The following is a 24117-nucleotide window of genomic DNA, read 5'->3' as shown; positions in this document are numbered from 1 at the left end:
GTCAATGTTTATGATGAATTTTGTTCTGTAGTTGTCTTGTTTTGTAATATGTTTGATTTTGTTAGGGTAATATCAATTCAAATAATAAACTGGGAACTGTTCTCTCCTCTATTTTCTGAAACAGGTTGTTAGGGTTGGTATCATTTCTACCTAAATGTTTTATATAATTTGTCAGTGAAACCATCAAGGCCTGAGTTTTCTTTGTGACACAGTTTTTAATTACAAATTCCATTTCTTTAGTGGATATAGGGCTATCATAGTTTCCTATTATTCCTTGAATAACTTCTATTAATTTGTATAGTTCCAAGAATCTTCCATTTCACCTAGGTTGCAAAGTTCAAGGTATAAAATGTATAATATTCCCTTATTATCCTTTTAATGTCTGTGGGATCTGTAGTGATACACTCTCTTTTTTTCTTCATATTGGTAATCAGTATCTCCACTCTTTTTTCTAAATCAGTCTGTCAGCTTAGTGTCCTTCTCTTTTCAGTATATAAGCTTTTATTTCCATTGATTTCCTGTATTATTTTTCTGTTTTCATTTTACTGATTTATGCTCCTATCTTTATTCTTTTACTTACACTGGACTTAATTTACTCTACCTTTTTCTAATTACCTAAGATGGGAACTCAGATCATTTTTTTTTTTTTGTAGATCACTGATTTTAGATCTCTTGTTTGCTAATATAGGCATTTAAAGCTATACGTTACCTGCTAGTTTTGGGTTTGGCTGCAACTCACACATTTTGATATTTTGTATTTATCATTCAGTTCCAAATATTTCCTAATATCACTTATGATTTCAATTTTGATCATGGATTATTGAAAAGAGTTTTAATTTCCAAATGTTTGAGATTTTCCCAGTTGTTACTGATACCTAACTTGATTCTGTTGTCAGAAAACATACTCTGTGACTTCAATCTTTCTGAATTTATTATATATTGTTTTAAATTCCAACATAGGATATGTCCTGGTAAACACACTATGTGCATTTGAATCTGCATTCTGTTGTTGAGTATAGTGTCCTATAAATATCAATGTCAAGGTAAGTTGATAATGTCCAGATCTATGTTTTTACTGATTTCTTTTTTAGTTATGTCAATTGCAACTGAAAGGAGAAACTGATGAATTGGCCCTTAATCATTACAAAATGTTCATTATCTGTTAATGCTTTCTATCCTGAAATCATTTCTATGATATTAATACAGTCACTCCATACCTTATACTTCCTGCTATCAAGGTATATCTTTTTCCATCCATTTGCTTTCACCACTTATATATTTAAAGTGAGTTTTGTTTATAGACATGTAAGTCTATAGTCTATAGACATATAAGTCCATTCATAGATGGTTGGGTCTTGTTTTTAAAATTCATTCCTCCTTTTAACTGGAATATTTAGTGCACTAACATTTAATACGATTTTTGATATAACTGAGTTTGGGATTGTTCCTTTGTTATTTTTCTATTTTTTTAAAGATTTTTATTTATTTGAGAGAGAGAATGAGAGAGAGCAAGCACATGAGAGGGGAGAGGGTCAAAGGGAGAAGCAGACTCCCCACTGAGCAGGGAGCCCGATGCGGGACTCGATCCCGGGACGCCAGGACCATGACCTGAGCCGAAGGCAGTCGCCTAACCAACTGAGCCACCCAGGCGCCCCTTGTTATTTTTCTATTTACCTCCCCTGTTTTTTGTTCTTCTGTTTCTCCTTTTCTGCCTTGTTTATGTCAATATTTCACAGAACCGTATTTTAGTTTTTCTAATCTTTTTTCCAATGTTACTGAGATATAACGGACTATAAATTTATACTAATTTAAGCTGTACAATTAATGATTACATACATAAAAAATAAATGATTATCACAGTAAGTTCAGTTACTATCCATCATCTCACACAGTTACAATTTTTTTTCTTGTGGTAAGAACTTTTAAGATTTACTCTCTTAACAACTTTTAAATATACAACACAGTACTGTTACTATAGTCACCATGCTGCCCATTATATCTCCAGAACTTATTTTTCTTATAACATGAAGTTTGTACCTTTTAACCATCTTCACCCATTTTCCTCATTCCCCATCCCCTGCCTCTAGCAACCTCCAATCTGTTCTGTTTCTATGAACTTGGTTTTTTTTAGAGATCATACAGTATTCTTCTTTATCTGTGTGACTTATTTCATTTAGCATAATGCCCTCAAGGCCTACCCGTGTTGCAAATGGCAAAATTTCCTTCTTTTTTTTTTTAATTTTATTATGTTATGTTAGTCACCATACAATACATCATTAGTTTTTGATGTGATGATCCACGATCCATTGTTTTCGTATAACACCCAGTGCTCCATGCAGTACATGCCCTCCTTAATACCATCACTGGGCTAACCAATCCCCCCTCCCCCTCCCCTCTAAAACCCTGTTTGTTTCTCAAAGTCCATAATCTCTCATGGTTCATCGATTTCCTTCTTTTTTATAGCTGAATATTCCATTGTACATATAACACATTTTTTTATCCATTCATTTGTTGATGGAAACTTAGAATAGTTTCCATGTCTCAGCTATCATAAATAATGCTGTAATGAACTTGAGAATGAAGATACCTCTTCGTGACAGTGATTTCATTTCCTCCACGTATATACCCATAAGTGGAATCGCTGGATCATATGGTAGTTCTATTTTCAATTTTTTTAAGAACCTCCATACTATTTTCCACAGTTCTTGCACCAACTTACATTCCCACTAACAGTGTACCAGAGTTTCCTTTTCTCCACATCCTCATTAACACTTATCTCTTGCCTTTTTTTTTAAAGATTTTATTTATTTATTTGACAGAGACACAGCGAGAGAGGGAACACAAGCAGGGGGAGTGGGAGAGGGAGAAGCAGGCTTCCCGCAGAGCAGAGAGCCTGATGCAGGGCTTGATCCCAGGACCCTGGGATCATGACCTGAGCCGAAGGCAGACGCTTAATGACTGAGCCACCCAGGCGCCCCATCTCTTGCCTTTTTGATGATGATCATTTTTTTTAAGATTTTAAGTAATCTCTACACCTACCATGGGACTTGAACTCACAACCCTGAGATCAAGAGACACGCTCCACTGACTGAGCCAGCCAGGCGCCCCTACTGATGACCATTCTAACAGGTGTGAGGTGATATTTCATTGTAGTTTTGATTTCCATTTCTCTGATAATTATTGATGTTGAGTACCTTTTTCATGTACCTCTTGATCATTTGTAGAAGTTCTTTGGAAAATGTCTATTTAGTTCCTCTGGCCATTTTTAAATCAGATTATTTTTTATTGAGTTGTATGAGTTCTCTACATATTTTAGATATTACCCTCTTATCAGATGTGTAACTTGAAAATAGTTTACAATATTATTTGGGAAAGACAAGAATAGGATCCCATTACATAGAAGAGTTCTAGGGCATACTGTGAAATCAAGAGTGTATATTCAGGGCAGTAAGCAGTTTTCAAACGACAACAATGCAGAAGGATAACCAACTGAACACCACTGCAATCTGAATGCTTTTATAATTATAAACATTTGGTACACAGCAGTAGCAACTGTAATAATAATTACTGCTTCTTATATTGTTTTGAGGTTTATAAAACCTTCAAATCTGTCATTTAGCTTCCATTTTTTAGTTCTGGGGTAGCGAAGGTAATGGCAGTTACATAAATCCAAATTACAACACATCCTCCCAAACTCTACAAACCAAAAAGGAAACGAAGTAAAATCACAAAAATTCCATGTTGTCAACACAACTAGAAGACACAGAATACTACAAATTTCAAATTACCTGTAAGTAGAACAAAAAAATACCAATTCCCAGCAGAGATGTTTTTAGAATTCTCACTCCAGCCCTATGTAGAGATCAAACAGAGGTGGTGGGGGTGAGCCACAGGGGAAAAAAGGGAGGAAAACAGATGAACTAAGATTGAACAAAAATTAGCTCCAGAAAGAGAAAATCCATCCCAAGGGGGAAAATACTGAAAAAGAGCTGTGGTAGATCAGTGCAAACTTAAAGAAAGTGCTTAAATGTGGACATGGAACTCAAAAGAGCAGTCTTAGGAAGAGATTTATTCAGGGGATAATGGAGAGGCAATCTTTTTAAATGGTACAGTGAAGGGACAAAAAATAGAGGGGGAAATTTAGGGTCCTGAAAAAAGAAACTTAAAAAAAGAAAGACAAAAAAGTCAAAAGACATACAGCCTTCACCACCAACACCCATTCAAAAGACAACCAGTAAAGAGACCATACTATGCTACAGCATAAGACATTACTTCTGAACCAGGAATCTTATAAACTATGCCAAAAACCAGCCATGCTCGTGAAATGCAAAAGCAGAAATATTCTTCATCTATATGAAATTACTATAAGGAAAAAGAAAAGGCTCAAACACTTCAACTAAAAAAAGTCTTAACTCCCATTCCCCCTGCCCCAAAAAACCAACTATGGAGCAAAAGAAAACTCACTACTACACACTTGTAGCATCTAATATATGGGGATAAAAAAAAAAAAAAAAAAAAAAACTTGAATTATAAATTTGAAAAATAAAAACAAAAATGGACCAGAAGACAAGAAGGAAAGAAACAAGAGTTGGTAAAAATCCAAGAAGAATAGAAGAAAAGCCAAAATCATATCGGAAATGAAGACCAGATTTGAATGAAAACTTCATAAGGTACTCTGAAGAAAAACAAGGAAACGAGAATATGAGTGAGATTAAGAAGTGAAAGAGAGAGCACTTGAAATGGAAAACAGGGGGCACCTGGGTGGCTCAGGTGTTAAGCATCTGCCTTCGGCTCAGGTCAGGATCCCAGAGTCCTGGGATCGAGCCCCACATCAGGCTCCCTGCTCAGCAGGGAGTCTGCTTCGCCCTCTCACTCTCCCTCTGTGCGCGCTCTCTCTCTCTCTCAAATAAATAAATAAGTAAATCTTTTTAAAAAAAGGAAATGGAAAACAAGTCAAGATTTTAAACTTGGAAGTTTAAATGGAATTCCTAAAAACTAAAAGCAAAACACTGGAAAGAGTCTAAAAATTAAAACTATAATTTGAGAAAGATTTCTTAAAATAAAATAAAAACTGAATCTACATATTGACATTGTTCATCAGGCACCTGGGAAACTGACCCACAATGAAAAACTCTGACACATGTCCTAAAAAAGCTACTAGACTTTTAAAGATAAAGAAAAAACTCCTCAACGCATCAAAAACAAACAAATCAGTTAATAACACAAGAAAACTACACTAACATCAGAATTCTTAAAAATAAGGTAACAATTAAGCAGCATTTTCAAGAAACCATAAGAAATAAAGTATGAATCAAGCTGTCCTTCAAGTACCAAGACATTTTTTGAAATTTTGAGCATTCAAGAATTCAGAGAACTTTATACCCATGTCTCCTTCTTGAGCAAACTACTAAATAAGACTCATCCAACCAAAAGATGACTGGAGAAAAAACTATAAAGGAAATGACTGTAAAACTAATATATTTAATTATAGATCTAATAATAAAAAGAGTCAGAGGAGAGAGTAAATATATAAAAGTTATACGTTTTGATGACAATGCAACTAAATATTAAAGAAAGGGAGAAAAGGAAGAAAAGTGAAATTAGCTTATTGTTCATTGTATAATAGGTGAGGGACAAAGGATAATACTGGAAAATAGCAAACCATATAGTAACACAGGATATTAAGGGCATTTGAAAAAAAGTATTACTAGGATAAAAAACATAAGTGTTGCTAAATATCCACAAGATTGAAAAAAAGGCACAAAAAGATGGAGAGAACATCACACTATAACAAAGATAACAAATATAATTCACATAGTAATTATTTTTTAAAAAGTACAGCAGGGTCGAGACCAAAATTAAGTCATACCTATAAATGTGAATGGGCTTTATTCATCCATTAAAAGACAAACATTTTCAGTCTGATACATACAGCAAGACCCAACTACGTGCTTTATATAAAAAGAAAACACATCTAAAATAGAGTGACTCAGAAATGCAAAAAAGGGGATTTTTCAGTCTATGAATCATTTCAAATTAGTTTTTGTGTATGGTGTGGAGGAAAAGTCAAGACTAATTTTTTCCATATGAGTATCAAGTTCTTCTGGCACCATTTGATTAAAAGATTGTTCATTCATTATTCACTGAATCACATGGTCTCTTTGTCAAAAATCCCCATTACATAAATCCATGTACACATAAATAATGTACACACAAATCCATGTACAAATAAATAACTGGCTTATGTATATATGGTCTCTGTTTTGTTCCACTGATCTAAATGCCTATCTTTGCACAATGCCATAATGCCTTGCTTACTATAGCTTCAAAAGAAGTTGTGGAATCAGACTGCATACACTCTCCAACACTATTTTTAAAAACGGTTTTGACTGTTCTAGATCTATATAAATTTTAGCTTATCAAATTCTGCAAAAAAAAGTCTGCTAGATATTGATTGGGATAATAATATGAAGTCTTCCAGCCTATGAACATACTATGTCTCAACTTATTTAGATCTTTAATTTCTCAGCAATGTTTTCTTATTTTCAAAACAGAGCTCCTACATATCCTACAAATTTTGTTGTATTTATCCCTAGGTGGTCAATGTTTTTGATGTTATTGTAAGCATGTTCTATAATTTCACAAACTGTTCATTATAAAAACAAAAATATACAACTCATTTTATTTATATTGGCCTTGTTCTGAGACCCTGCTAAACTCCATAATTAATTCTCTTTTTAGATTATTTACAATTTTCTATGTACATAATCATGGTCATCTAGAAGTCGAGGGTTTACTTCTTTACTTCTGGTATTTACCTTTGCTATAGGCATACCTCATTTTATTGCACTTTGCTTTACTGTGTTCACAGATTTTGCATTTTTTACAAATTGAAGCTTTGTGACAATCCTGCCTCAAGCCAAGTCTGTCAGTACCATTTCTGCAACAGCATTAGCTCAATTCAAGTCTCTACGTCACATCTTGGTAATTTATGCAATATTTTAAACTTTTTCATCATTATTAGTGTAATCAGTAATCTTTGATGTTACTATTGTAACTGTTTTGGGTTCCATGAACTGTGCCTATAAAAGACAGGTAAACTTCAATAAATGTTATGTGTGTGTTCTGACTGCTCTACCAACCAGCCATTCCTCTCTTTTCTTCTCCTCAGGCCTATTCCCTGAGACACAAAAATATTGAAATTAGGATAATTACTAGCCCTAAATGGCCTTTAAATATTCAACTGAAAGGAAAACTCAGGTCTCTCACTTTATTTTTTTTAATTTTATTATGTTATGTTAGTCACCATACATTAGTTTGTGATGTGGTGATCCACAATCCATTGTTTTTGTATAACACCCAGTGCTCCATGCAGTACGTGCCCTCCTAAATACCATCACCAGGCTAACCAATCCCCCCTCCCTCCTCCCCTCTAAAACCCTGTTTGTTTCTCAGAGTCCATAGTCTCTCATGGTTCATCTCTCCCTCCGATTCCCCCCTGCCTTCATTTTTCCCTTCCTTCTCCTAATGTCCTCCACGCTATTCCTTATGTTCCACAAGTAAGTGAAACCATATGATAGTTGACTTTCTCTGCTTGACTTATTTCACTTAGCATAATCTCCTCCAGTCCCATCCATGTTGATGTAAAAGTTGGGTATTCATCCTTTCTGATGGCTGAGTGATATTCCATTGTATATATGGACCACATCTTTATCCATTTGTCTGTTGAAGGGCATCTCATCTCTTTCCACAGTTTGGCTATTGCAGACATTGCTGCTATGAACACTGGGGCGCATATGCCCCTTCTTTTAACTACATCTGTGTCCTTGGGGTAAATATCCAGGAGTGCAATTGCTGGGTCATAGGGTAGCTCTATTTTTAATTTTTTTCAGGCACCTCCACACTGTTTTCCAAAGTGGCTGTACCAACTTGCATTCCCACCAACAGTGTAAGAGGGTCCCCTTTCTCCACAACCTCTCCAACATTTGTTGTTTCTTTCCCTGTCCATTTTTGCCATTCTAACTGGTATAAGATGGTATCTCAATGTGGTTTTGATTTGAATTTCCCTGATGGCTAATGATGATGAACATTTTTTCATGTTGTCTGTTAGTCATTTGTATGTCTTCTTCACAGAAGTGTCTTTTCATACCTTCTGCCCATTTTTTGACTTATTTGTTTTTTGGGTGTTGAGTTTGAGAAGTTCTTTATAGATCTTGGATACTAGCCCTTTATCTGTAATGTCATTTGCAAATATCTTCTCCCATTCTGTGGGTTGTCTCTTTGTTTTGTTGACTGTTTCCTTTGCTGTGCAGAAGCTTTTTATCTTAATGAAGTCCCAAAAGTTCATTTTTGCTTTTGTTTCACTAGCTTTTGGAGATGGACCCTCAACTCTGTGGTCAAATAATCTTTGACAAAGCAGGAAAAAACATGCAATGGAAAAAAGACAGTCTCTTCAATAAATGGTGCTGGGAAAATTGGACATCCACATGCAGAAGAATGAAACTTGACCATTCTCTAACACCATACCCAAAGATAAACTCAAAATGGATGAAAGACCTCAATGTGAGACAGGAATCCATCAAAATCCTAGAGGAGAACATAGGCAGTAACCTCTTGGACATTGACCACAGCAACTTCTTTCAAGATACATGTCTCTCACTTTAAATCAAAAGCCAGAAATGGGGGCCCCTGGGCGGGTCAGTCGGTTAAGTGTCTGCTTTCGGCTCAGGTCATGATCCCAGGGTCCTGGGACTGAGCCCCACATCAGGTTCCCTGCTTGGTGGGGAGCCTGCTTCTCCCTCTCCCTCTGCTGCTCCCCCTGCTTGTACTGTCTCTCTCTGTCAAATAAATAAATAAAATCTTTTAAAAAAACAAAAACAAAAGCTAGAAATGATTAAGCTTAGTGAAGAAGGCAAAATGCCTAGCCAAAAGCTAGGCCTCTTGCATCAGACACTTAGCCAAGTTGTGAACTCAAGGGAAATGTTCTTGAAGGAAATCAGAAGTACCACTCCAGTGAATGCACAAATTATAAGACAGCAAAACAGTCTTATTGCTGATATGGATGATATATGCCGGATAAAAGATCAAACCAGCCACAACATTCCTTTAAGCCAAAACCTAATACAGAGCAAGGCCCTTACTCTCTTCAATTCTACAAAGACGGGAGGGATGAGGAAGCTACAGAAGAAAAGTTTGAAGCTAGCAGAGGTGAGTTCATGAGGTTTAAGGAAAGAAGAGATCTCCCTAATACAGAAGTACAAGGAGAAGCAGCAAGTATTGATAGAAGCTGCGGCAAGTTATCCAGAAGATCTAACTAAGATAGTTAATGAAGATGGCTACACTAAACAACAGATTTTCTATGTAAACAAAAAGGCCTTATATATTGGAAGATGCATCTAAAATTTTCATAGGTAGAAAGAAGTCAATGCCTGGCTTCAAAGGACACACTAACTCTCTTGTTAAGGGCTAATGTAGCTAGTGACTTTAAGGTGAAGCCAATGCTCACTTACCATTATGAAAATTCTAGGGCCCTTAAAAATTATGCTAACTCTACTCTGCCTGTGTCTATAAATGGAATAACAAAGCCTAAATGACAGCACTTCAGTTTACAACATGGTTTACTAAATGTTTTAAGGCCACGGTTAAGACCTACCATTCAGAAAAAAGTTCCTCTCAAAATATTAATGCTCACTGACAATGCACCTGGTCACCCAAGAGCTTTGATATACAATAAGATTAATGTTGTTTTCATGCCTGCTAACACATCCATTTCAGCCCATGGTTTGTGGAGTGATTTCAACTGTCAAGTCTTATTGTTTAAGAAATATGTTTTGTCTAGTTTCTAAAGATCATATCTGCCAGGTCAAGATTCCCCATCCAGACACAACGGTCCCAATGAGATGGAGCCCAAAGGTGTCACTGAGAGTAACTGGAATGAAACTATTGACAGCTTTGATGATGTGAACCTTTCTGAGTCCCTTTCCATGGCCTCTATTCGTATCGTTTTGAGAAGCCTTCTGCTATCCAGCAGCAAGCCATTTTTCCTTGTATTAGGGTTATGATGTGATTGCTCAAGCCCAATCTGGGACTGGAAAAACAGCCACTTTTGCCATATCGATCCTGTAAGAGATTAAGTCGGATCTAAAGGCTACATAGGCTTTGGTCCTGGCACCCACTAGAGAGTTGGCTCAGCAAATACAAAAAGTAGTCATGGCATTAGGAGATTACATGGGTGCCTCTTGCCATGCCTGCATTCAGGGGACCAATGTACATGCTGAGGTGTGTAAGCTGCAGATGGAAGTTCCCCATATCATTCTGGGTACCCCAGGTCACATGTTTGATATGCTTAACCAGAGATAACTATCTCCCAAAGACATCAAGATGTTTGTACTAGACAAGCTGATGAAATGTTAAGCCACAGATTCAAGGACCAAATCTATGACATATTCCAAAAGCTCAGTAGCAATACCCAGGTAGTTTTGCTGTGAGCTACAATGCCTTCCAACATGCTTGAGGTGACAAGAAGTTCATGAGGAATACCATTTGGATTCTGGTCAAGAAGGAAGTGTTGACCCTGGAGGGTATCCACCAGTTCTACATGAATGTGGAACAAGAAGAGTGGAAGCTGGACACACTGTATGACTTGTATGCAACCCTTACCATCATGCAGGCAGTCATATTCATCAATACCCAAAGGAAGGTTGATTGGCTCACTGAAAAGATACAGCCCCAAGACTTCACCACGTCCACCATGCACCGAGATATGGACCAAAAGGAATGAGATGTTATCACGAGGGAGTCACTCTACTGATCACAGATTTGCTGGCCAGAGGCACTGATGTGCAGCAGGTTTCTTTAGTCAACAATTATGACCTTCCCACCAACAGGGAAAACTACATCCACAGAATCAGTCATGGTGGACAATTGTGCCGTAAGGGTATGGCTATTAACATGGTGACAGAAGAAGACAAGAGGCCTCTTCAAGACATTGAGACCATCTAAAACACCTCCACTGAGGAGATGCCCCTCAGTGTTGCTGACCTCATCTGAGGGGCTACCCTGCTACCTAGCCCTACCCAGGGTTCAGTCCATGGGGGGCTGAAGAGGACAAGGAAGGGGGAGAGAAGCAAGCCAAGGGATGGACATGTCATTTTTTTGAGTAAATGTCACTTCTTGAGGCAAAAAAGAAATACAAATTTGTAAGGTTATAGCTGCCATAGATAGTGACTCCTTTATCTGGACACAGTAAATTGAAAACCTTCTGGAAAGGATTCACAATTCTAGATGACGTTAAGAACTTTCACGATTCATAGGAAGAGGTCAAAATATCAATATGAACAGGAGTTTGGAAGCAGCTGATTTCAACCCTCATGGATGACTTCGAAGGATTCACTACTTTCGTGGAGAAAGTAACAATAGATGTGGTATAAGTAGCAAGAGAACCAGAATTAGTTAAGTGCCAGAAGATGTGATTGAATTGCTGCAATTTCATGATAAAACTCGAACAGATAAAAAAAATAAAAAAATAAAAATAAAAAACACTTGAACAGATAAGGAGTTTCTTCTTATGGATGAACAAAGAAACTGGTTTCTTGAGATGGAATCTACTCCTGGTGACAATGCTGTGAAGACTGTTGAAATGACAACAAAGGATTTAGAATATTACATCAACCTAATTGATAAAGCAGCAGCAGAGTTTAAAAGGACTGACTCCAATTTTGGAAGAAGTTCTACTGTGGTTAAAATGCTATAAAACAGCATCACATGCTACAGAGTAAATCATTGTAAAAGGAAGAGTCAATTGATGTAGCAAACTTCACTGTTGTGTTATTTAAAGAATTGCCACAGCCACCTCAACCTTCAACAACCACCACGCTAATCAGTCAGCAGCTGTTAATAAGACAAAACCCTCCACCAGCAAAAATACTGTAATTTGATGAAAGCTCAGATGATAGCATTTTTGTAAGACTTATTTGAGGGAGAGAGAGAGAGAGCGAGAGCGAGCAGGGGGCAGGGGGAGAAGGGGAGAGGAAGAGAGAGAATCTCAAGCAGACTCCCTGCTGAGCACGGAGCCCAACACAGGGCTCAATCTCACAACCCTGAGATCATGATCTGAGCCAAAATGAAGAGTCAGACACTCTTCATGGGGGAGGGGGGACTCTAAATACTCTTCTTTTTAAGTTTTTATTACAATTCCAGTTAGTTAACATACGATGTAATAATTAGTTTCAGGTGTACAATACAGTGGTTCAACACCTCCAACACAACACCAGGTGATCATCACAACAAGTGTACTCCTTAATCCCCATCACCTATTTAACCCATTCCCCCACCCACCTCCCATCTGGTAACCCTCAGTTTGTTTTCTAAAGTTAAGACTCTTTCTTGGTGTGCCTTTCTCTCTTTTTTTTCCCTTTTATCAGTTTGTTTCTTAAATTCCACATACAAGTAAAATCATATGCTATTTGTCTTTCTCTGACTTAAGGTGTATACACTGTTTCATAGACATAATGCTACTGCACACTTAATAGCCTACAGTACAGTGTAAACATAACTTTTACACGCACTGGGAAACCAAAACTTCATTTGACTCACTTTATTGTGATATTCACTTTATTGCAGTGGTCTTCAAACCAAACCTGCAAGATCTCCAAGGCATACTTGTCCTTCTAATCCTGATTTGTGGAACTAACAAAGCTCCCAAAACAATGTTAAATAGAACTGTAAAGGCAGGTGTCCTTATTTTGTTCCAGAAGTTTGAAGAAAAACATTCTATGATTCATTATTAAGCATAACATTAGATGTGGGTTCTTCATATGTGCCTTTTATTAGATTGATAAATCCAATATTATGTAAAGTTTATAGGTTACATACATTTATATAAATTAAATATTTGTTTATACTAAGAGTTTTTACATCTATAAGCATAGGAAATATTGGTCTACAATTTTCTTTTAATTTCCTTGTTAGGTTTTTAGATCAAGGTTACACTGGCTTCCTAATGAGTTAGGAAATGTTTCATCCTCTTTTGCTTTCTAAAAGTATGTTTCATGGAATTCACATGTCAAACCATTTGGGACTTGATTCTTTGTGAGAAAATTCTTTTATTAGAAATTCACAGGGCACCTGGGTGGCTCAGTCAGTTAAGCGTCTGTCTTCAGCTCAGGTCATGATCCCAGGGTCCGGGGACTGAGCCCCTCATTGGGCTTCCTGCTCGGTGGGGGAGTCTGCTTCTCCCTCTCTCTCTGCCCTTCCCCACCCTGCTTGTACTCTCTCACTCTGCTCTGTCTCTCAAATAAATAAAATCTTTAAAAAAAAGAAATTCAATTTATTTAATGTATTTATCACTCTGATTTTCTATTTCCTATGTCAATTTTGTTCAAATGTGCCTTTTAAGGAATTTAAGATGATTCATAAAATTCCCTAATTCCCCCTCTTTCACTATGAATATATTCTATTTTTTAATTCAGTCTTATTAAAGATTTATCATTTTTAATAATCCTTTCAAAAAATCACTTTTACTTTTACTAGATTTCTCTAGTCTCCATCCATTTTCTACTTAATTGATTTCTGCTCTCATATTTTTTATTTCTTTCATTCTATTTTAATTTCCTATTGTTTTTCTAGTTTCTCCAGTAGGTAGCTTGGGTCGTCCACTTTAAATCTTTCTTTCCTTCCAGCCACTCTGGAAAACAGTTTGAAGGTTCCTCAAAAAGTTAAAAATAGAACGACCCTATGACCTAGCAATTGCACTATTAGGTATTTACCCAAAAGATACAAAAATACTAATTTGAAGGAAACATGCACCCTGATGTTTATAGCAGCATTATCAACAATAGCCAAATTATAGAAAGAGCCCAAACATCCATCAACTGATAAAGGAATAAAGAAGATGTGGGGGGTGTGTACGTGTGTGATAAAATATTACTCAACCATCAAAAAGAATGAAATCTTGCCATTTGCAGTGACATGGATGGAGGCAGAGTATTATGCTAAGTGAAATAAGTTAGTCAGAGAAAGATAAATACCATATGATTTCACTCAAATGTAGAATTTAAGAAACAAAACAAAAAGGGGTGCCTGGGTGGCATAGTCAGTTAAGCATCCAACTCTTGGTTTCAGCTCAGGTCATGATCTCAGGTTTGTGGGATCAAGACTTGCATCGGGCTCTGTGCTCAGGGCAGAGTCGGCTTGAGACTCTCTCTTCTTCTCCCTCTTCCCCTCTCCACATGCTTGCACATGAGCTCTCTCTCTAAAATAAATAATAAATCTTAAAAAAAAAAGACGACAAATGAACATGGGGTAAAAAGAGGCAAACCAAGAAATAGATTCTTTTCAAGATTTTATTTATTTATTAGAGAGAGCGTGTGCACGAGCACGGGGGAGGGGCAGACTCCCCACGTGGGGCTCGATCCGAGGACCCTGGATCATGACCTGAGCCGAAGGCAGACACTCAACTGACTGAGCCACCCAGGCGCCCCTAAGAAACAGATTCTTAACTATAGGGAACAAACTGACGATTGCTGGAGGGGAGGTAGGTGGGAGGGGTGGTTAAACAGATGACATGAATTAAGGGTACCTGCTGTGATGAGCACTGGGTGTTGTATATAAGTGATGAATCACTGAATTCTACACCTAAAACTAATATTACACTGTATTGTTACCTAACTGGAATTTAAGTAAAAACTTGAAAAGAAAAAAAATCTTTCTTTCCTTCCAATATAAGCATTTAAAACTACAAAATTTCCCCTGCTATGATGTGATAAGGGCAGTTACCTCTGTGGTCTTCCCCCTGAAAGCCCAAAACCTAGCCTTACATTAGACCCTGAATGAGGCTCACAGATACACTCTCACAGCCCAGAGCAGCCTCAGAAGAACTGCTACATGTGAGGTAGGGCCTGGCCAGGCTGGGCCTGAGAGGGACGCCCAGGGAAAAGAGCCCTGCATCAGTCAATGGACCAACGCTGCTTACATGGTTTGGACAAAAGCACTATGGAAACCTGAGAAGCTGGCTTCAGGGGAAATTGAGTAACGGGTACAAGAGCCCTCTGCACCACCTATGCAACTTCTCTGTAAACCTAAAATCACTCCAAACTAAAAACCTTATTAAAAACTTTTTAAAAAATAAAACAGGGGTGCCTGGGTGGCTCAGTCATTAAGCATCTGCCTTCGGCTCAGGTCATGAACCCAGGGTCCTGGGATCAAGCCCCGCATCAGGCTCCCTGCTCCGCAGGAAGCCTGCTTCTCCCTCTCCCACTCCCCCTGCTTGTGTTCCCTCTCTCGCTATGTCTCTCTCTGTCAAATAAATAAATAAAATCTTTAAAAAATAAATTAATAAATAAATAAAACAGAAAATAGATCAAAAGAAAATACCTAAACTGAAACACAGGTAGGAAAAGAATGGGGAAAAACAATAAGGATATAACAGACATGTGGAACTTACACAAAAGACCTAAAAAACAGACTAGTACCCTTTAAAAGACAGAAAAAAATAGGAAAGAATATTCACAAAGATAATGTCTGACATTTTTCTAAAACTGATTAAAAACATCAACCCACAAATTTGAAACGGAATTAAACAGAAAATTATACCTAGAGAAATGGCAAAAGGAATCCAATATGTGCCTAAATGATATTCCTAAACTCAAAACAAAGATGTAATTCAGGAATATAATTATAAAGATATAATTTGGGAAGGTTTTCCTGTGGGAGGGTGAAAAAGATTTTAAGAGAGATATTTAAAGGACACACTTTGTGCCAAAACAGCGATACAGAATGCTCAACATAAGACGTAGCCCAGAAATTTTAGTGAAGTTTTAAAAACTTTAAAAAGGAAAAAAATGGGGTTAAAATCACACTAGCCTCATATTTCTCGATAGTAAGTCAACACTGAAAGATACTAGAGAAACATTTTAAAGAAACTGGAGGAAAGAAAGTGTAAGTAAAGTATGTTCTATCCCACAAAGGTATTCTTAAAGCATGAAGTCAAAATACAAAAGTTACAAATATGTTCTAAACAATCCAAAATTCAAGGCATATATAGTCCATGATCCTTTCATGAGGAAACTATAAAAGGATGAAGATTTGAGGAAACTTCACAAAAAGAATTGACAATAAATATTAAATATATTTAACAGCAGAAATAAGGATAAAACAAATGTGGAAATGAAAGTGACAGAATATAAATTTTACGTGCCCTGGCAATGTAAAATGACAAAACAACAACTGGAAGGGAAAGGTGAGAGATAGGTTATCTGCTGATTGCTTCCATCTGGGATCCAAAGTTTATCATTTAGACTACACAAATCAAGAAAAAAATATAAGGTTATTTATTTAACAAAGAAAAGGTAAGTACTCAGAGACTTTCTTCTTAAAAATTTTTTAAAAATCCCTTACAGAAAAAAAAAAAAAAAACTAAAATCTAATCAGGCCAAAATTAAAAAGGTTATTATTGAGATGCAGGAAAAAATCGAGGCTCTAACTGCTAGGGTAAATGAGGCAGCAAAGAGAGTCAGTGATATAGAAGACAAAATGATGGAGAATAATAATTACTGGATCACGAAGGGAGGATGAGAAATTGGCAATACCATAAAGTAAAATAATATTAAAAGAACAGTCATCCCAAAAGAGGAGGAGAGAAAAAAGGGAGGTAGAAAGATTACCTGAACAAATTATAGCTGAGAACTTCCCTAATCTGGGGAAGGAAAGAGGCATTCAAGTCCAGGAGGCACAGAGAACACACACCCCCATATCAATAAAAATAGGTCAACACCTCAGCTTTTAATAGTGAAGCTTGTAAATTTCAGACTTAAAAGAGAAAATTCTGAAAGCAGTGCAGAACAAGTGGTCCTTAACCTAAAAGGCAGAAACATAAGACTGGCAGAACACAGATCAGGACTGCCATGATATAGTCAAGGTACTAAATGAGAAAAATATGCAGTAAGAATACCTTATACAGAAAGGCTGTTATTCAGAACAGAAGGAGAAATAAAGAGTTTCCAGGAAAAGAGAAACTAAAGGAATCTCTGATCACTAAACCATCCCTGCAAGAAATATTAAAGGGCATCCTCTGAACAAAGAAAGAGCCCAAAAATAACAAAGAACAGAAAGGAACAGAGACAATCTAAGGAAACAGCAACTTTACAGGTAATACAATGGCACTAAATTCAAATCCTTCAGTAGTTACTCTGAATGTAAAAGGGACTAAAGGCTCCAATCAGAGGACACAGAGCATCAGATTGGATTAAAAAAAAAAAAAAGACCTATTAATATGCTCTCTACAAGAGACTCGTTGTAGACCCAAAGACACCTCCAGACTTCAAGTGAGGGGGTAGAGAACAATTTACCATGCTAATGCACATCAAAAGAAACCTGGGGTAGCAATCCTTACATTAGACAAACTAGATTTTAAACCAAAGACTGCAGTAAGAGATGAAGAAGGGCGCTATGTCATAATAAAAGGTTCTATCCAACAAGATCTAACAACTGTAAATATTTATGCCCCTAACATGGGAGCAGCCAATTATATACACCAAGTAATAACAAAACTGAAGAAACACAATGATAACAGTACAACAACAGCAGGACTTTAACACCCCACTCACAGCAATGGACAGATCATCTAAGCAGAAGATCAACAAGAAAACAAGGGCTCTGAAAGACACACTGGACCAGATGGACTTCACAGATATATTCAGAGCATTTCATCCTGAAGCAACAGAATACACATTCTTCATGAGTGCACACGGAACATTCTCCAGAATAGAGCACATACTGGGTCACAAATCGGGTCTCAGCTGGTACCAAAAGACTGGGATTATTCCCTGCATATTTTCAGACCACAGTACTTTAAAACTTGAACTCAATCGCAAGAGAAAATTCGGAAGGACTACAAATACATGGAGGTTAAATAGCATCCTACTAAAGAATGAATGGGTCAACCAGGAAATTAAAGAAAAATTTTTGAGAATTCCTCAAAACAAATGAAAATGAAAACACAACAGTTCAGAATCATTAGGATGTAGGAAAGGTGGTCCTAAGAGGGAAGTATATAGCAACACAGGCTTTTCACAAGAAACAAGAAGTCTCAGGTACACAACCTAATCCTACACCTAAAGGAGTTGGAGAAAGAACAGCAAATAAAATCTAAAACCAGCAGAAAAAGGGAAATAATTAAGATTAGAGCAGAAATCAATGAAATAGAAACCAAAAGAACAGTAGAACAGATAAACATAACCAGGAGCTGGTTCTCTGAAAGAATTAATAGGATCGATAAACCCCTTGCCAGGCTTACCAAAAAGAAAAGAGAAAGGACCCAAATAAATAAAATCACGAATGAGAGAGGGCAGATCACAACCAACACCTAAGAAATACGATTATAAGAGAATATTATGAGCAATATATGCCCCCAAAATCAAACAGTCTGGAAGAAATGGATGCATTCCTAGAAACATATAAATGACCAAAACTGAAACAGGAAGGACAGAAAACCTGAACAGACCCATAACCAGAAAAAGAAATTGAAGCAGTAATCAAAAATCTCCCAACAAACTAGAGTCCAGGGCCAGATGGCCTCCCAGCAGAATTCTACCAAACATTTAAAGAAGAATACCTATTCTTTTGAAGCTGTTCCAAAAAACAGAAATGGAAGGAAAACTACCAAACTCATTCTGTGAGGCATTACCTTGATCTCATAACCAGACAAAGACGCCACCAAAAAGGATAACTACAGACCAATATCCCTGATGAACTTGGATGCCAAAATTCTCACCAAGATACTAGCCAGTAGGATCCAACATTACATTAGAAGGATTATTCACCACGATCAAGTGGGATTCATTCCTGGGCTGCAAAGGTGGTTCAACATCCACAAACCAATCAATTAATAAGAGAAAGGACAAGAACCATATGACCCTCTCAAGAGATGCAGAAAAAGCATTTGACAAAATACAGCATCATTTCTTGAGTAAAACTCTCCACGGTGTAGGGATAGATGGAACATACCTCAGTATCTTAAAAGCCACGTATGAAAAACCCACAGCTAATATCATCCTCAATGGGGAAAAACTGAGAGCTGTTCCCCTAAGGTCAGGAACATGACAGGGATGTCCACTCTCACCACTGTTTTCAACAGAGTACTGGAAGTCCTAGCCTCAGCAATCAGACAACAACAAAAAAGCATCCACGTCGGCAAAGAAGTAATCAAAGTCTCACTCTTTGCAGATGACATGACACTCTATATTGAGAACCCAAAAGACTCCACCCAAAAATTGCTAGAACTCACACAGGAATTCAGCAAAGTGGCAGGATATAAAATCAATGCACAGAAGTCAGCTGCATTCCCATACACTAACAACGAGACAGAAGTAAGAGAAATCAAGGAATCGATCCCATTTACCATTGCACCAAAAACCGTAAGACACCTAGGAATAAACCTAACCAAAGAGGTAAAGGATCCATACCCTGAAAACTATAGAACACTTACAAAAGAAATTGAAGAAAACACAAAGAAATGGAAAAACATTCCATGCTCATGGATTGGAAGAACAAATACTGTTAAAATGTCTATGCTACCCAAAGCAATCTACACTGTCAATGCAATCCCTAACAAAATACCATCAACATTTTTCACAGAGCTGGAAAAAATAATCCTAAAATTTGTATGGAACCAGAAAAGACCCCAAATAGCCAGAAGAATGCTGTAAAAGAAAACCAAACCTGGTGACATCACAATTCCAGATTTCAAGCTCTATTACAAAGCTGTAATCATCAAGACAGTATGGTACTGGCACAAAAACAGACACATAGATCAATGGAACACAACAGAGAATCCAGAAATGGACCCTCAACTCCATGGTCGACTAATCTTCAACAAAGCAGGAAAGAACATCCAATGGAAAAAAGACAGTCTCTTCAACAAATGGTGTTGGAAAAATTGGACAGCCACATGCAGAGGAATGAAACTGGACCATTTCCTTACACCATACACAAAAATACACTCATAATGACTGAAAGACCTAAATGTGAGACAGGAATGCATGAAAATCCTAGAGGAGAACACAGGCAGCAACCTCTTTGACCTCGACCACAGCAACTTCTTGTTAAACATGTCTACAAAGGCAAGGGAAACAAAAGCAAAAATGAACTATTGGGACTTCAACAAGATAAAAAGCTTTTGCACAGCAAAGGAAACAGGTGACAAAACTAAAAGGCAACCTACAGAATGGGAGAAGATATTTGCAAATGTCTTATCAGACAAAGGGCTAGTATCCAAAATCTATAAAGAACTTATTAAACTCAACACCCAAAAAAACAAATAATCCAGGCAAGGAATGGGCAGAAAACATGAACAGACATTTCTCCAAAGATGATACACAACTTACCAACAAACACATGAAAAAATGCTCAACATCACTCAGCATCAGGGAAATAAAAATTAAAACCACAGTGAAATACCACCTCAGAGCAGTCAGAATGGCTAAAATTAACAAGTCAGGAAACATCAAATGTTGGCAAGGATGCGGAGAAAGGGGAACCCTCGTACACTGCTGGTGGGAATGCAAGGTGGTACAGTCACTCTGGAAAACACTATTGAAGGTTCCTCAAAAAGTTAAAAATAGAGCTACCCTATTACCCAGCAATTGCACTACTAGGTATTTACCCAACAGATACAAACGTAGTGATCCGAAGGGGAATCTGCATTCCAATGTTTATCGCAGCAATAGCCACAAAAGCCAAACAATGGAAAGAGCCCAGATGTCCATAGACAGATAAATAGATAAAGAAGATGTGGTATATATATATACAGTGGAATATTACTCAGCCATCAAAAAGAATGAAATCTTATCATTTGCAACGACATGGATGGAACTACAGGGTATTATGCTAAGTGAAATAAGTCAATCAGAGAAAGACAATTACATGATTTCACTCATATGTGGAATTTAATAAACAAAACAGAGGATCATAGGGGAAGGAAGGGAAAAATCCAATAAGACAAAATCAGAGAGGGAGACAAACCGTAAGATACTCTTAACTATAGGAAACTGAGGGTTGCTGGGGGGGGATGGGGTAACTGGGCGATGGGCATTAAGGAGGGCACATGATATAATGAGCACCGGATTTTAAATACAACAGATGAATCACTGAACTCCACCTCTGAAACTAATAACGCACTATACATTAATTGAATTTAAATAAAATAAAATTAAGTTTATTTTTTTAATTTTATTTTATTATGTTAGTCACCATACGTCATTAGTTTTTGATGTGGTGATCCACGATCCATTGTTTATTTTTTTAAAGATTGTATTTATTTATTTGACACAGAGAGACAGTGAGAGAGACAGCACAAGCAGAGGGAATGGCACACAGGCAGAGGGAGAGGGAGAAGGAGGCTCCCTGCTGAGCAAGGAGACTGACGCAGGGCTCGATCCCCAGGACTTTGGGATCATGACTGAGCCGAAAGCACCTGTTTAACCAACTGAGCCACCCAGGCACCCCTAAAATTAAGTTTGAAAAAAGAAAAAATAATCTATCCTGTAACTAGTTTTACATACTCAGAAGACCAACAAAATAAACTAAAAAAATAAAAAGAGTAAGATTGTATCCATATGCATATATACACACAAATATAAATCAACATATGGAATCAATAGAAATATAACAATCTAAAAGATCTCATTTACAGCAGCAAACAAAAGGGTAAATAAATAGGAAAAAACTTAGAAAATATGCAAGATCTATATAGAAAAAAAATTTAAAGCACCAACGAAGGGCAAATGCACATACCCATATATCCAACATCTCTAACATCTCTGATCTTATCCTAGAGATACACATGCCAAGTGTAAATAAAGGTTGACAAGTATATTCAAGGTAATTCACTGCAACAATGATTAGTGAAAAATATAAATAGTTCAAACATCCATTAAAAAAGGACCAGTTATTGGACTGTGGCATAACCATTTACTAGAATACTATGCAGATGCTAATATAAGGAAGCTCTCTATGGACTATATAGAAATATCTCTGAGAAATATTAAGTAGGAGGAGGAAGAGTGCTGAACAGGGAGTACAATAAGTATAATTTTTAGTGCTAAAAAATAATTAAAAATAAGAATACACATTAATATTTGCTTGTTCTGTCTATGCATACAGAAACTCCAGGAGAATATGTATGGAACAACTGTGAAAAAGGTGAAGAACTAGGTGGTGTAGCTTTTTTTATCTTGGGACTTTTAAGCCATCTGACTATTAGCTATTCAAATACATGAATTAAAAGATATCCAAACAGACAAATAAGTTAGAATTCAGGACTAAAACCAACAGAATGAAGTTGAGTAGGAATAAAGATGGAAATCCGTAATTTAGGCTCCAAAAGATCACTTAAATACAAAAGATCTTAAAAGTACTTCGGGGCGGCTGGCTGGCTCAGTTGATAGAGCATGTGACTCCTGATCTTGGGATCTTGAGTTCAAGCCCCATGTTGGGTATAGAACTTACCTAATTAAAAAAAAAAAAAAAAAAGTATTTCATGTGAAAAGCTTGGTTAGATTTGGTGATTTAAGAGAAACAAACAACATGAAATGCCTACCCCAAAAAACGTCAATGTCATTGTCAACTTCATTAACAAAGAACTCAGGGCAGAGAACACACACAGTAAAAGTTCTATTCTACTCTGACATAAATGATCATGATACATCTTGTATGCTGTGCCTAGCTGGGAGGCATTTTAAAAGAAATACTAAGACTATACGAAAACCAGAGGAAGAGATAAAACTATAGCAACACTGATCTAAACTCCCTGTGGGATATAGAGAAGCGCAATACACAAAACATGACTTCAAAGAGTATGATCTTGCTTAGGATATAATTATAAACACCAAGTATTTCGGGATAAATAAGACAGCAACTTTTACTCAGCTCAGATGAAATTCAGTTGCCAAAAAGAAAACTGTTTTAAGCACTGAGATAATATATTTTAAGAAAAATCCTATGACATAGTAAGAGTTGAGTAAATGGTAAAATTCCCTCAACATGAATGGTTCCCAATACCAATAAATGAATATAGTGTATCAGGCCTTCAATGACCTGATCTCTTCATCTTTCAACAATTCCTCAAATTTGTACCCGACATGGTTGGAACTATGAGCAATCAGCTCCATTATACTTCAAGCTTTTTTATATAGTGTTTTTTGTAAATGGTGTTCTCCAAAATGCCCTTTCTCTCATCATTCTCATGCCAATCTCCTGAAAACTTCTATTCATTTTGCAACCTCAACCCATGCATTTCCTTCTCTTTGAAACATTCCTGACCTACACAAGCAAAGTTAATTATATCATTCACTGGTCAACTTTCAATAATATACACTGAGCATTTCCCATATGTCTGGCAAGACGCCAGGTGCAGAGGATACAGTAGTGAAAAAGACAGACCTGGATGCTAGGCTTTCAGAGCTCACATTTCAGTGGAGAAGAAAAACCAGCAATCCCTATAAAATCTGTCCAGTGCTATGTTAAGTACATAAAAGGTACAATGGGTGCACACAGCAGAGTACTCAAACGTGGTCTAGGGACAAGGCAGGCCTCTATGAGGAAACTTAAGCTGAAAACTCAAGGATTAATATGAATAAGACAAAAATGGGTGAAAAAATTAAGTGTTAGAACAGCATGCACAAAAAGCAAAAAAGAAAAAGTGTCAGAAACTAACATGGTAGACTGGTTAAATACAATTAAAGAGAGTGAGGCTTGCAGTTATGTAGTTAGAGAAATACAGCAGGGTCAAATCTCCAAGATCCAGAGGCTGGAGAAAACGGTGCAATTTTTAAACAATTTAAAGGTTCAACACAGCAGATTAATAAATCGGTGACAAAGAATGAAGCTGGAGAGGTAAGCAGGAGCCAAAGTTCCAAGGGGCTTTCAAATCATTGTAAGAATTGATAAACCTTCAGCTAGATGTATCAAAAGAGAGAGAGAAAAAAAAGACAAACAAAATCAAAAATGAAAATGGAGAATAACCAACACCAAAGAAATACAAAGGATTATGAGACAATTATGAAAACTTACATGCCAACAAACTGAACAATCTAGAAGAAATGGATAAATTCCTAGAAACAT

At 36.9% G+C, this 24117-nt stretch overlaps 1 protein-coding gene and 1 pseudogene across 6 annotated transcripts in view; one reads left to right on the top strand and one right to left on the bottom strand.

Moving 5' to 3' along the window:
* DOCK3 (dedicator of cytokinesis 3) overlaps window positions 1-24117 on the bottom strand; it is a 509358-nt gene that overhangs the window by 453170 nt on the left and 32071 nt on the right. The window lies entirely within an intron of this gene.
* On the top strand, window positions 9058-11049 carry LOC113917634 (annotated as a pseudogene).

This window comes from Zalophus californianus, chromosome 1, assembly GCF_009762305.2.
Source record: "Zalophus californianus isolate mZalCal1 chromosome 1, mZalCal1.pri.v2, whole genome shotgun sequence".
Classification (NCBI taxonomy): Eukaryota; Metazoa; Chordata; class Mammalia; order Carnivora; family Otariidae; genus Zalophus; species Zalophus californianus.
This window is presented reverse-complemented; position numbering and strand designations above follow the sequence as displayed.